Genomic DNA, 14,447 nt, shown 5'->3' with positions numbered 1-14,447 from the left:
CTGGGAGGTCGAGAGGAGAGGAGAGGTTCGTGTAGCAGTGAGTTACAGAGGAATCAGGAGGAGTGGAAACAGTAAAGACTGCGGGTTTGGAGAGAATGATCAGTCCTGGAGTCTGAGGTGCTCTGATAGTGGTTACTCTGTCTGTCACAATAAAATAACAACACACATCTCCTCCTCCTCTGTCTCTGTCTGTAGGAGTGTATGTGGACTGTCCTGCTGGCTCTCTGTCCTTCTACAGAGTCACCTCTGACACACTGATCCACCTCTACACCTTCAACACCACATTCAGTCAACCTCTTTATCCTGGGTTCTGGTTAGGGTGGCGTGATTCAGTGTCTCTGTGTTCTCTGTAGGATGGAGAGTCTCCTTCTGTTTCATAGAAACACTCACACTGCTGACCAACACACACAATATCTTTGTTATCAAACTCAAAATTACAAGAGAACAATACATTAAAGGAGTCACTAATATATACACTTTATAATAACCGCCACTAATTAATGGTAAATTGGTAGTTAAACTTAATAGCTATTACTTAATAGTTATTTTACTGTCAACAAACACTGAAATGATGATTTATAATGTTAATAATTAGTATTAACTTAAGTTTAGTTAACTATCAATTTACCATTTATTAGCAATGGTTATTATAAAGTTTTACCAAATAGAATTTGTCGGTACACAATCCGTCCTGCGCATGCGCAAGATGATAATCCTGTCTTTTACATGCTGTCTCAGCTAGCGGTTAGCCGAATTAGCTGTTAGCTAAACTAACGTTAGCTTTCCAGTGGAGGCTAATGGTCAGAGGTGTATAAAGTACTAGTGACCCATACTTGAGTAAAAGTACAAGTGCTCTATCAAAAAAGTGACTTGAGTAGAAGTGCTCTTTAAGCACAACACTTAAGTAGAAGTACTAAAGTATTGCAAGTAGTTTATTTTAAAAGTTACTACTCAAGTACTGAAAGTAAAAGTACAAGTATTGTGTTATTTAGTTATTAAAGAAAGCAGTCAAAAGTTTGAATACCAGATTGTTTATATTATGTCAAATGTTTAGCCTAAGGCTGTAGCCAAAGTAATTAACAAATATTAAATATATTATATTAAAAATAACAAATATTAACAAATACTGAAATAAAACATACAATTATTACACTGTGCAAGTAAAATGAACAGCACAGTAACGATCACACACTAGCTAGTAACAAGTGTGATGAACAGGAAAGTTAGCAAGCTTCACATCACAGGGTAAACGGTTAACAATCAGTACTCACTGCAGACTCAAACAACTCAGGAATTGATTCATCTGCTGCAAAAATAGCTAAATAGAAAGAGTACAAACTTACATCGTCTCTGACTTCTGAACAAGCAACCGTAATGAAAACAAACCATACGCAATCTCGGGGATCATTAGCGTACGTAACTAACGTACAGACACTGTAACCTACACAGTCTCCGTAGCATGAGGAATTCACAACAGTAATGTGTAACGATGCAGCACATAAAAAAATCTATCGGAGTAAAAGTATTTCATTCATTGAAAATATGTACTCAAGTAAAAGTGGAAGTAGGAGAAAAAAATAATACTCCAGTAGATTACAGATACAGCCTTTTAGTACTTAAGTAGAGTAGTGAAGTAGTTCTACTTTGTTACTATACAGCTCTGCTAATGGTAGACCGCTACAACTACGACCGGAAGCATTTGAAGATTGTGCAGTGTCGTAAATCCTTGTACGCCAAGATTATCATCTGTGCATGCACGACCATTTTGCGCAAGCGCAGAACGGATCGTGTACCGACAAGGATGACTCACTGAATAGCTGTGGTTGGAAATACCTTTAAATATGTTTCCTTTCAGGTTTTTGGGCCGCTTCTGTGAAACTTTTTACTACATTTGTTTAAAAACTTAAGCAAAGATTATCCCTAACTAAAGATAGCTCATCACACCAGTGTTGTAGTCGAGTCACCAACTGTCAAGTCCGAGTCGAGTCTCGAGTCCCCAGTGTTCAAGTCCGAGCCCAAGTCTGAGTCACCATTACCAGTGTTTTTTTATGAGTAACGTTAACACTGTGATACAGAAATAAACTCAGCAAAAAAAGAAACGTCCCTTTTTCAGGACACTGTATTTTTAAGATACTTTTGTAAAAATGTAAATAACTTTAGAGATCTTCATTGTAAAGGGTTTAAGCAATGTTGCGGTGTCCAACTGAGTATGTGTGGCTGTGAGGAAAAAGCAAGAGAAAAAAGAGATTGCAAAGACGATGTAAAGCAAGTTAACAGTTAACAATAAAACGACAAGCTTCTTCTGTTTATTATCATCTGCATAAGTCATTTATACGTTTTCCTTGTGATGCAGGTTCTATCACAGCACAAAAAATATTGAGGTGTTTTAGAGTTTTTTGAAGTGTCTCACTGAATCCACTATTCAACCCAGTCAGCTATTAAGTGATTTACTATTACTAGTAGTTAATTTTAACAATACAATCGTGTTATGAATACAAAACTCTAGGAAGTGTAATGTTTTTAATTTTGAAATACATTTTCTATTGACCAATAAATTATCAGTGATGATGAATATACAGCAGTGGTGTAACGAACACTGCGGTTCGGCACGCATGTGAACCTCGAAATAACTGGAAAGTATAACCACCATAGTGTGAAATAGAGTTTTACTGCCGTCATTAAGCTGTTAAATTGAAATAACTAGAACTTTAAAACAGCGCTCGGCGGCAAGCAAGAGCGGTGCGTGCCGCCATGGGTAACGTTAGCGCTTTCCTCCCAGTTGTCTCCACCGCTCTCTACATAAGAAAACAGCCAGCGCAGAGCGGTTTACCGCGGCACAGATTATGTGAATGGGGTGCAGTTTACAAGGATAGCAATGCCGATATAGCGTACGCAACTGTGGTTAAACATGTCAAAACCACACACAGACAACGCTTGGTTGTGGGCTTATAAAACAGCGAAGTGGCATAAGCTAAAGCTAACGTTAGCCAATGGAAAGCATTTTACTTACTTTTCTGGGTGCAGCCGTGTCTGTTAAAGTTTGAAGTTGTCCCAGTTTTTTCCTAAATTGTACGATTACACACACAACATTTAGCGCTTCTTTCCAGCTTTGGATGTAAAATCCGTGTAGGCGAACTTCATGATCTGGGGCGCATCTCTCTGCATTTTCCAAATGAGAATATGAGTCTCTTTCCGACCAAGTAGTTACAGGAATGTATTTATAGGGACAGCTACTCTCCCTCAAAATCGTTTTTTCCATTTGCATTCGCACTGGCCAAGTGGCCATATAACTGGTAATCACACACAACACAAAGCATCACAAAAAGTGTTGATTTGATGCCCATTCAATTAGCCAGTGCTTATGTAGACCTTTTGTGATGATAACACAAACATTTCACAAGAATGGGTGTGATTAGATGATTAGATGGCTGTGTGAACACAAAAGCCATAGGCATAGCCTACACTGGCAAATCGAATGGGCATCATGAGCAAAGTTGTCTAAATGCCAGTGCAGACCTTTTGTTATTATAACACAGCCATCTAACCACCACAAAAGTGAACAACCCGTTCTCACTCCAAACTCATAAAATAAGGACGTTTGGACAATGGCTGTCAGCTTCTGATGCGACGAAAAAGGCGCCCTTCAGCGTGTTTGTATATAACGCATCGGGGAGAGCATCGGGGAGAGCAGCAGTTAGATGGCGTTTAGCAAGTAGTATGTAAGGGCGAAATTCCGTTTAAGGAGGTTGGTTGGGGGGGTGGATGGGTCAAACACAGGACTTTCACCCAGGAGACCGGGGTTCGCGTCCTGCTTGTCACGTTGCTATAGTTGTTTTTTTCTTTAACCAATCCGTTCTTCCCGCATGTCACAGAACCATACGCCCACCCACGACCCTTTCTTAAACCCAACCATCCCATTGTTCCCGCGTGTCACGGAACCGTAAGCCCAACCACGACCTTTTCCTTAATATAACTGCGTCAAAAAGGACGGCATTAGTCCCAAACAAGCGCGTTTACTTAAAGCGCTAAAGTGACGGCAATAGTCCCGACCAAGCGTGTTTACTTAAAGCGCTAAATGAGACTTTTAGCGTCAATAAGAACGACAAAGGCACCTGACCAAGTGTCCATATTTTACAAGATGGGTGTGAGAACCTGTTGAAGGGAAAAGGGAAAATAACCTGCCTGTGAATCATGCACTATAAGAGCAAGAATGCAGCGTTAAGTGAGTGACGTCAGTGAGTGTGTTGTCGAGCAAGGAGAGCAGTGGCGGCGCCAGAGATGTTCTTTTGCTGGTGCTTTGGGTTTGCTGGATGTTTCAGTGAGGGTGTTCTGAAATTTTGAGTTTCCCTTGACACAAATAGGCTAACGTTACACACACTCGCGCAGATGCCCACCCACCTCTGCCGCGGTTTACTAAGCGAGCGAACGAGAGAGATTGATTTAAAGTTGCTGATACAACAGCACCATAGAACTCTGATTAGCCCACCAAACATATTTCAAATACCAGCCAACAAGCCGGGTTCAAACAATCATTACTGCAGCTCTCATACAGTGGCTCAGAAGATTAATGCAGCAGGCCAAATACACCACCCATAGCCCATAACCCATAACCCATAACCCATACCCAAGCACACACATAAACACACACGCGCATGTATCCTCACACAGTTTTCACACTTGCACGTATGGTCAAAATAATGTAGTCATATCTGTAGTGACTTAATATATCTAAATAAGCCACTGACGACGAACATGTTTTCTGGGCTAAAAAAAAAACGATGTCCAGTGCGCTGTATAACTTTAGATTCGGTGATCCATTTATTCACATTTCTGTAAAACACATGTTCACTGTAATGCTCTTCTACGAGACAGAGATAAGAGTAAAGTTCTTGCATGGACCCCGATCAGCTGACTCACCCACTGGGGCCTGGCTGTGCGATTATGAAGGTAAATATGGTGCAAAACGGGAGAGCTTGTAGAATACGATGTGAGAACTTGCAGAACAAAAAATCTGAACTTGTATGTTAAAATTTGCACTTGTAAAAATTGAATTTGCACTTGTAAAAATAAAATTTGCACTTGTAAAAAATATTCACACACATGTGATCTGAATTTGAAGTCATACAAAGAAAAAAAACATGAGAGCTTGTAAAAAAAATCTGAACTTGTAAGTTGAAATTTGCTGACGGTTTGATGACGGTCCGTCTGCGGCTGCAGGCCGTGGAGCTCACCGCCAGTGTTTTAGTTTGACTGTTAGCTAACTAGTTAGCTAACGCTAGCATGCTATTCCACCAAGTTTCCATGCTACATGAATAAGCCAGACAGAGTTGTCCCTCATCTGGCGATAGAAACCCTGCTTTTCCCGTTCTGTTAGCTCAGAGCTCCACAGCCTAAGTCCACAGGTACAAATTAGTTTTGCACCAAATGTATCGCAAGAAGTGTTGCAAAAGTCGAGGTGCGCAGATTGGCCACTTTGTGATGCGAGAGAGCACATATGTGAAGTTGCAGTGACAGATTCCAGAGGTTGTAATCACTGAGTTGTGGTTGTGATGGAAAATGAACCAGAGTAAAAAAAAATAGTATACGAGTAAATGTTGCATTATACGTTTGCAGCTGTCATTGTGTTCATGTAAATATCAATCTACACATTTGTGAATATTTTTTCAAGTGCAAATTTCAACTTACAAGTTCAGATTTTTTTTACAAGCTCTCATGTTTTTTTTCTTTGTATGACTTCAAATTCAGATCACATGTGTGTGAATATTTTTTACAAGTGCAAATTTTATTTTTACAAGTGCAAATTTTAACATACAAGTTCAGATTTTTTGTTCTGCAAGTTCTCACATCGTATTCTACAAGCTCTCCCATTTTGCACCATATTTACCTTCATATGCGATCCCCTGGTCTAATGTCATGTACAGCAGGGTGACGTTAAGCATCCTCAGCAGCAATCACAGCCGTGGTCAGATCACCTTCCTCCGGCCGCTTTTCTTCGTCCCGGTTGTTGACAAGTTCACCATATCTCTGTGTCATTTACAGATTTTGATAAAGTCTCACACCTTGACGTTTAGGGAGTAACAAACTATCCATTGCTAGCGTTAGACTCACTTCTACAATCCTAATGGCTCCAAATATTGAGCGCTTCTTCTTCTTTGTGAATACGTTACTGCGGAAGTAAGGTCAAAAGTTCAATGTGTGCTGCACCCTTTGGCCGAATACCATCACCTGTGTTTTTTAGCCTAAATATAATTGATTTGTTTTATTAATGTATTTATTAGTTTTTCAAATATAAATTATACTATTTACAGATTAACGATTTTTTATTTATTTATAAATCAACCACAGCAATTTCTTGGGGGTGCTATGGCAATCCTAGGTGTAGCTACAGCTCCCCCTAGCCCCTCCCTGGCGCTGCCTCTGAAGGAGCGTGAGCAGTAGCGGGGTCCGACTGAGAAGCGTGTGGCTGTGAGGAAAAAAAGAGATCCCGATACTTTAGTCCGCGAGTCCAAGTCAAGTCACGAGTCCAGAGAATAAATTCTCAAGTCGGACTCGAGTCCAGAGAGTAGAGACTTGAGTCCGACACCAATTGTCTGAAACGGTACCCACTTCCTGTCTCCTAAAGGGGCGGAGCCTTGTTTGAAAGTGTAGTGACCGTCGTGTGGATAGATGAAAAGTTATATTTGTATAGTTAAGTAATTTTTCTCCTGATGTGTCCGTCTCAAACATAACATTTTAGTGTCAGAATGCTCTGGTCATATGAAGCTTGTTGAAAAATGGCTCCAATATAACAAGCCAGACCCACATCCAGATGTTGGGTCTGGGAACTCACCATTGGCTGGGCTCAATCTGAGGGGCAGGATAAACGGTTGTCTTTCAAATTCCCTCTGCACGCAATAGGATAGCTCTACAACCAATCAGAGCAACGCTATTTGATAGATTCAACTTTAAACTCTGAACACATCTTCCTTTTTTAAGAATGACTTCAGTGCCATTCTTTGTTCTTTTCTCAAAGAAAAGCTTAACTCCAAGTCTTCCAGAGTCGCGGCCAAAGCCGATTCCAAAGACCGCTGTTCGCCAGCAGCAGCAGCCATCTTCTTTGTTTTCAAGTAGAAGGGAATTCACGCGGAACCGTCGCAACTCTGCCGTCATTATGTTAAGCCCGCCCACCAACTCCATACACGTGTGATGTGATTGGCCTGACTAGAGTTTGATTTTTCCAGCTAGCAAGCCAATGGAGAGTTGCTAGATGACCCTGGCTGCAAATTACATTTGCTGCCGCTAGGGTGCGTCTAGATTTCTAGGTTAGCTCCAATATTTACTTTGGTGATTACGGGGTGAAAGAATCGCTCATAATCTGTGTTCACATTCACTTCTCCCGTTGGAATCAATCCACTCATGACCTGCCGCTAGTCTCCTAAAGAGGCACACAGACAGGAAATAACTTTTGAGTTGGGGTAAACCGTCTTTTACTTTAGTATAATGTTTGCTTCAGAAAGCTGCTCTCTATTGGTTTAGATGGTTTTGCTTCCAGCTGGCAGCCAATCAGAGTGTGAGCCTGCAGAGTGAACAGCAGGAGGCAGCAGATCCACAACTACTGAAATATTCTGCAACATTCAAAATAGAGAGAAACACTGAAGACTTCAGATCAAAAGTGTCACGTTAAAAATGTGTTGCAGAAAAATGTGTTGCAGAAACATGTTTGCGTCCTCTGCAGCTGTTTAAACTTTAAAATACATAAATAAAGGAAATGATGAGATGGCTTTCTGTCTGGCTCACTGAGCTTTTAATCTCATCTGATGTCTGGATTAAAAACACTGTGTAGCAAGAAAAATGATTTACAGTTTGAGTTTAACATGAGGATTGTGAAAATGAGATGAATGTTTCTGTGATTCTGTAAAAAAAGGCTTGTTAAATCACTTTTATTTCTGATTATTATGAATGTAATAAGTTGATTGTTTTTGATTCAGTTTCAGTTGTTTGTTCACAGCGTATGAATATGTTGAAGGGAAGTTCCACCCTATAATAAAATTTTAATTACTGTATATCAGTCTGATCAGCAGTGTGTTGTATTTTATTAAAACAGTTACTGACAATTCTGTTTTTTTATGAAAATATGACCCGGCAGCTATATGCACTATAGTTCAAGCCATTTAAAAATCTGTACATCATTTGGGAAAAACACATGATAGTTTTCAAGGAAAAACTGCATGGCTTATCATAAAGTGTGCGTGTCTGTAAAAGGGAGACTCGTGGGTACCCATAAAACCCAATTTCATTCAGATATCTGGAGGTCAGAGGTCAATGGACCTCTTTGAAAATGGCCATGCCAGTTTTTCTGTACACATGTATGTTTCCCATTGATAAACTGCACTCAAGCAGTAGTATACTTCATGTTAAACATAAATATATACTGATTTTATTACAGCAAAGACAACGTTGGCAGTATTTCTTTTTTTATTCACGATTTTGTTATGGTTGTATGTTTCTGCACTGTAAGACATTTCATGGTAGTTTAACTTGGAAATGCAAGTTCACCTGCTGCCTTGAAAATCGAAGTTCACTCAACTTGAAGACTGCCTTTGATTCAACTTAGAAACTTTTTACTTAAAGTTAATGAGATCGATGTAACTACAGTGTTCTAGTTTTGTTAAAGTTGTTCCTTTAGTTGATTTAACTTTTTATTACTTGGTTTAACTTCATACTTACTAAGTTAAAACAAATAATTTATTTTCTTTAATAATGCAAGAAACCTTCCTTTCCTAGTATAACAGACTTAACATACTTTTCTGCTTTATTACAACTCACAGTTTCAAGATAAAACAACATAACCACATTTATAGCGGAGATAGCGTGGGTGCCGCCGCCCCAGGGCCCTGTGCAAAATAGGGGCCCCTCTAATGCCGCTGATCTTACATCACTTGACATAAAAGGGCCGCTAGTGAAGTGACACACCGCAGATTAATGGCTGAAGGAAGCCTATTACTGCTCAAAGTCTAACGCTGCAATACTCCAGCTCTTCTTATCAAACGTAACAGTCACTTAACTCATGGTTACAAATGTAAACCAGCACAACAATGACAATTACCAGGCAACAAAACACTACATTCTAAGCAGACACGTTTAATAAACATATCCGAAAAAGTTTTCAAATATGAAGTGACCAGTTTCGAAAGTCAGTTTGAGAGAGAGTGCAACAGAGTTTTTGCTTATATGACCTTCTCTGCTCAGATACTATTACAGTCCTGCCAAGCTTTCAATGTGGCTTGTAAAGGGGGCAACCCCTCTACATTCATCAGGGACTGCAATCTGTTAACAAAGGGTTGTTGTGATCTCCAATGGATAGTATGTTAGTGATTCCTGTGCTACCCAAATAGAACTAGTTCCCAGCTTCCAACTTATAATATTTCTAACTTGGCAAGCCCAGTAGTACCACACAAAATTGGAAGTCCTAACCCCCCTTTTAAACATGACCTTGTTAAAGTGGACAGCTTAATCCTTTGGGTCTTGTTGTTCCATATAAATTGTGTTAGACATCTATTGATTAGCTTAAACATGGCAACATATTAAAAGCATAAATAAACTTAGGGAGTATACTCATTTTAATGACATTAATTTTTTCAATAAGAGACATTCGGAGAGCAGACCAAGTCTGAAGTTTCTTTTTGCATTCTTCCAGCAAAACAAAGTGCTAGTTTCCCTTAAATAATTTGTCCAAGGCAGGTGTCACTTGTACTCCAAGATATTTAAAGCCCTATACTGACCAAGAGATGGGGCATTCTTTCTTAAAGGAACACACCGACTTATTGGGACTTTAGCTTATTCACCGTAACCCCCAGAGTTAGACAAGTCGATACATACCCTTCTCATCTCCGTGCGTGTTGTAACGCTGTCTGACGGCCCCACCGGTAGCTTAGCCTAGCACAGACCCTGGAGGTAAATGGTTCCAACTATCCTACTGCTCCGAATAAGTAAATAACGCCAACATGTTCCTATTTACATGTTGTGATTTGTATAGTCACAGGGTGCACAAATAAAAAGGTCACATGAGACACAGCCATCTTCTAACCGTATAAACTGGGAACTATATTCTCAGAAAGGCGAAGCAGTGCTACTTCTGCTACTTGGGCGGAGTGATATGCTTGCAGCACCTGAGAAGCCCTGAGCAGAGACTTCCTTTAACATTTTCCTCATTTGGAATGTTAAGAGGGCAAGCAGTTGATTTTTGTAAGTTAACCTTAGGCGCGAGCAGAGGTCGCGCATGGCTCTTTTTTTTTCAGCGGCGTGCAACGAAGTGGAAACGTGAGGCCTGAACGAGTTTGCCGACAACCGGATGCCAGGACTCTCAGAGTGACTGCAAGTCTCTCTTGTAAACTTACTGGGTTAAGATGAGTTATTTTATGGTGAATGAAAGGCTTGATCCGATGAAGTAGGTCATCGAATCAAATCGAAGCATTGACGGCAATGCTGCTGCCAGTTCTGCCGTTGTTTACTTTTTTCTTCTTCTTCTAGGCCGTAGAAAGAGCAACATCTGTAGTCTTTGCTCATTGGCGCCACCGCTGTTCAGGAGAAGACTGCAGCTAGTGTCGCGAGCACCAGTGCGGGTATAACGGCACGGCGATCCCATGACGTCACATTTGTACGCGCCACCTTGGATGCGTCTACTGTAAAACACGCTTTAGTCACCTGTTGGTTGTTGTTTTTTTTCCCAGAAAGCTACAGTGCTGCCATCGGCCACCATGTGGAGCTGTGTTTATGTTTTCAGATAACAAACAGAGACGTTCAGTAACTTCCGACTGTCACAGTGGTGGAAGTATTACAAGTTAAAGTCCTGCAATCAAATGTTTCCTAAAGGTTAAGTAGTAGCACACAGTGGTGGGAAGTAACTTAGTACATTTAAGTACAGTGCTGTTTTGAGGTAGGCTACTTGTACTTTGTTTAGGTTTTACATTTTGTGCAATTTTATACTTTAACACCACTTTAGTAATAATTATAAGCTTTCTTTTATAGTAGCTGTGATTGGTTTTTGGTGTCATTGGGCAAAAAGTACAACTACAAATATCAGATACAGAATTGATTTTAAGGTAATGTTACTTGTTTTTAAGGCATTACGTGGATTGGCCCCTTTATATATTGCTGATCTCCTTACCCTAGATCACTCCTCCAGGAACCTAAGATCTAAGGTCTAATCAGTTCCTTTTAGCTATTCCACAGTCTTGGATGTAAAACAAAGGGTGATCTTCTCCGTTGTGGCCCCGAGACTCTGGAACAAACTTCTTATTCATATTAGGTCCTCCTCAACTGCCCAGATCTTAAAGGCTACGTTCAAACCGCAAAAGTGGCCCAAATCAGATTTTTTGGGGGTCAAGTGACCAGGTCAACTTCTTCAGAAGTAGTGTGAACACTCAAATCAGATTTAGACCACTTCCATAAGGGTCTGGCATTGAGTAATGAAAGTCGCCCAACTCGAGGGGCAGCCCCAAGCATGCATTTAAAAATCTCACTGCACACAATTGGATAACACTACGACCAATCACAACAACACATGGGGTGACGTATCCAGAGCCCCATACGCTAAGCCACCAGCGGAGCTAACTGGTCATTTGTTTAGCTTGCCCCTGGCCCACATATATCAGATACACCAATGTGATTGGTGCAGCCCAGATACAAGGGCATAGTTAATGAGCAGCATTTACTTGATGCCAGATTAACTCGCTGAGCAAATTCAAATTGTGCTGTCGCGAAAACTCTGAATTTCCAGGGTAGTCCTGAATCAGACCCACACTGTAAGAAATTATTATGTGGTCATGTAGTTTGAATTAATGTATTAGGTAAAATATAGTCAATATGATTGTGTTTTTGATTTTGAGGCAAATATTTAATTAAATTTCAAATAAAAATGTTTGGAATAAAATCCAACCATTGTAGTTAAATAAAACATAAGCATTATATTTATCTAATCCCAAATAGAGAGAATATTGAGTTAATTCAAATCAATATAATCATGCTAATTTTAATTGAAAAGCACTTCCTGTCAACCTAGCTAGCTAGCAGCTATGTTACCCAGCATGCCGTTCGGTGGGTACATTTGTAGGCTAAATGTAAAATTATTAGTGTTAGAAATTTTTAAAGTCACAAATAGTTGTGTGCTATGGTGTTTTATCCTATTAAAGAGAGTTAGTTGTGGGTTATTAATTGTCGTAAATTTACAACCATGAGTGAGAAGGGTATGAAGTTAACACGGCTCCCATTCTGAAATCACTCGCAGATCAATTCGGCCGTAGCGTTTTCTGCGGCACTGCACCGGTATTACGGTATTTGAAAAATTTATATCATATGGGAAATTAATATCCGTATACCGGTATACTGTCCAGCACTACTACAATGAGTCGAAAGCACAAAAGTGAATTGCTAATAAAATTCTTATTTGAGTATTTGTTAAGTTCTGTACTTTCTGGGCCATAGACCAGTTATTCCTAAAAAAGAATGTTTAGATTTAATTCATTGCATTGATTAAATTCAAATCAACGTGCAGATTAATGTAGATGATTATTACTCAATTATATATCATTGATATGTAGAATTAAATTATTTTTTATTAGTACTATTTACACATTAGGGAGTTTATCTTTTTCAAATCAACTCAATATTTTTGTTTAGGTTATAATTAAATCTGTACTGTTTTCTATTCGAATATACTCATATTAAATGGATAACTATTAAGGGTCTCATTTAATTCATATTTACTCAATACCAAACCATGTGAAATTTAATTAATAATATTGCTTGTAATCTGTTGCCTCATTTTTATTGAGTAGATATGGTGTATCTTTTCTTACAGTGCAGGTCAGATTTTTTTCAATGCGGGCGCAGTATGAACAACCAAGGCGGATTTGATGCGTCTTTTACGACAATCTACATCAACGTTTGTCACAATTATGCGTCAGTGGGAGTTAGCCCTAGACACAGACAGTAACATTAAAAAGTAACCTGTGTAAACTGCGCCTCTGTGAAGCTATTGACAACGCCGTCCCACCACTCCTGGCTCCGTCTCTGCATCCACACAGACCTCTGTAGTGAATTTGGAGCCATAACCCCGCTCTTTCTCTTCATTCTTCTCCTCCTCAGCACGTGCTCATTAATGTTATACGGCTGCCATTACACAAACATTTTGAAATAAAAGCAAATATGCTTACTTCCTCCATAACCTCCCTAACTTTATTGCAACAGCGTTCTGCGTCTGATGTCTTTGTTATTGTTCTTTTGCGCATGCGGGTCAGTTCGAAACCGCAGTTCACACTGGAATCTGATATAGGCCACATTTTAAAAGGTCATGTGAACAGCCAAACAAAAAATCAGATCTGAGCAAAAAAATCTGAATTAAGCATTAAGACTTGCGGTGTGAACGTAGCCTAAGTCTTGTCTTAAAACACATTTGTATTCTTTGGCGTATGATTTAGTTTAGGGACATTTGTATAGGAGTGTGCTGTTTGTATGATGTTCATTGTGTCTATATTTTTATTGTCTTCCTTTGTTTTTATAACATAACTTTGTACAGCACTGTGTTCAGCCTCGGTTGGTTTTAAATGTGCTCTATGAGTAAATTGACTTGACTTGACTACAACTTTATTTTAAAGGGTTAGAAATGTGTCGGCAGGAGCAGCGCCACGTTGTGTTCCTGATGGTGGGAAGACGGCAGCTGCTCCGACAACACGTCAGACGTCTGCAGGTGGGAAGGCCGGCGGCTGCCTCATAAGACAAACACACCGACATCAAGGCTGTGCTCACACGTTAACGCTTTTACACAAGAAAGACGTTAATCAATAACTACAGGAGTCCAACATTTAGCAGCAACTGAGTGGTTTGGTTATGCTCTGGGAGTTTTGACTAGTGACCTTTTTTAAATCTGGGCTTCAACCCTGAACTACACGATAAATATAAAATGCAGAGCTGCAACTATTAAATTAATCTCCAACTATTTAGATAATCCATCCGTGTGTGTGTGTGCGTGTGTGTGTGTGTGTGTGCGTGTCTGTAACTATTACGTTAATCACCAGCTAGTTAGATAATCCATTCATCAGTTTGAAGCATTTTTTATGAAAAAACAGTCAAACTTCTCCTCTTCCAGCCTCTTAAATATTTAGAATATTTTCTAGTTTCTTCTCTCCTGTGTGAGAGTAAACTGAATCCTCCGTCCTCTCATCCTTCCTTCCTTCTCTGCATTTCTTTCCTTCCCTTCTTCCTTCCCTACGTACGTCCTTTCTTTCATCTTCTTTCCTTACTTCCCTTTTCCTATCCGTCCTTAGTTATTCTTCCTTTACTTTCTTTCTATTATTCTTCCTTCCCTTTTCTTTCATCCTTTCCTTCCCTCCTTTCTAGTTTCTTCTCTCCTCTGGGATAGTAAACTGAAGATCTTTGAGGACGTCATCTTGGGCTTTGGAAAACACTGA

The 14,447-nt window shown here is 39.7% G+C and overlaps 1 long non-coding RNA gene across 1 annotated transcript in view; it reads right to left on the bottom strand.

Annotated features, from left to right (window-relative positions):
• Positions 1–14,377: 14,377 nt before the first annotated feature.
• The window catches only part of LOC118494911, a 13,385-nt gene continuing 13,315 nt past the window's right edge, over positions 14,378–14,447 (bottom strand). The window contains exon 3 of the long non-coding RNA XR_004897119.1: positions 14,378–14,389. This is a non-coding gene — a long non-coding RNA (uncharacterized LOC118494911). The remainder of the gene's footprint in view (positions 14,390–14,447) is intronic.

This window comes from Sander lucioperca, chromosome 4 (genome assembly GCF_008315115.2).
Source record: "Sander lucioperca isolate FBNREF2018 chromosome 4, SLUC_FBN_1.2, whole genome shotgun sequence".
NCBI classification, from domain to species: Eukaryota; Metazoa; Chordata; class Actinopteri; order Perciformes; family Percidae; genus Sander; species Sander lucioperca.
The sequence above is the reverse complement of the archived record's forward strand: the minus strand, read 5'-3'. Positions and strand labels throughout refer to the sequence as shown.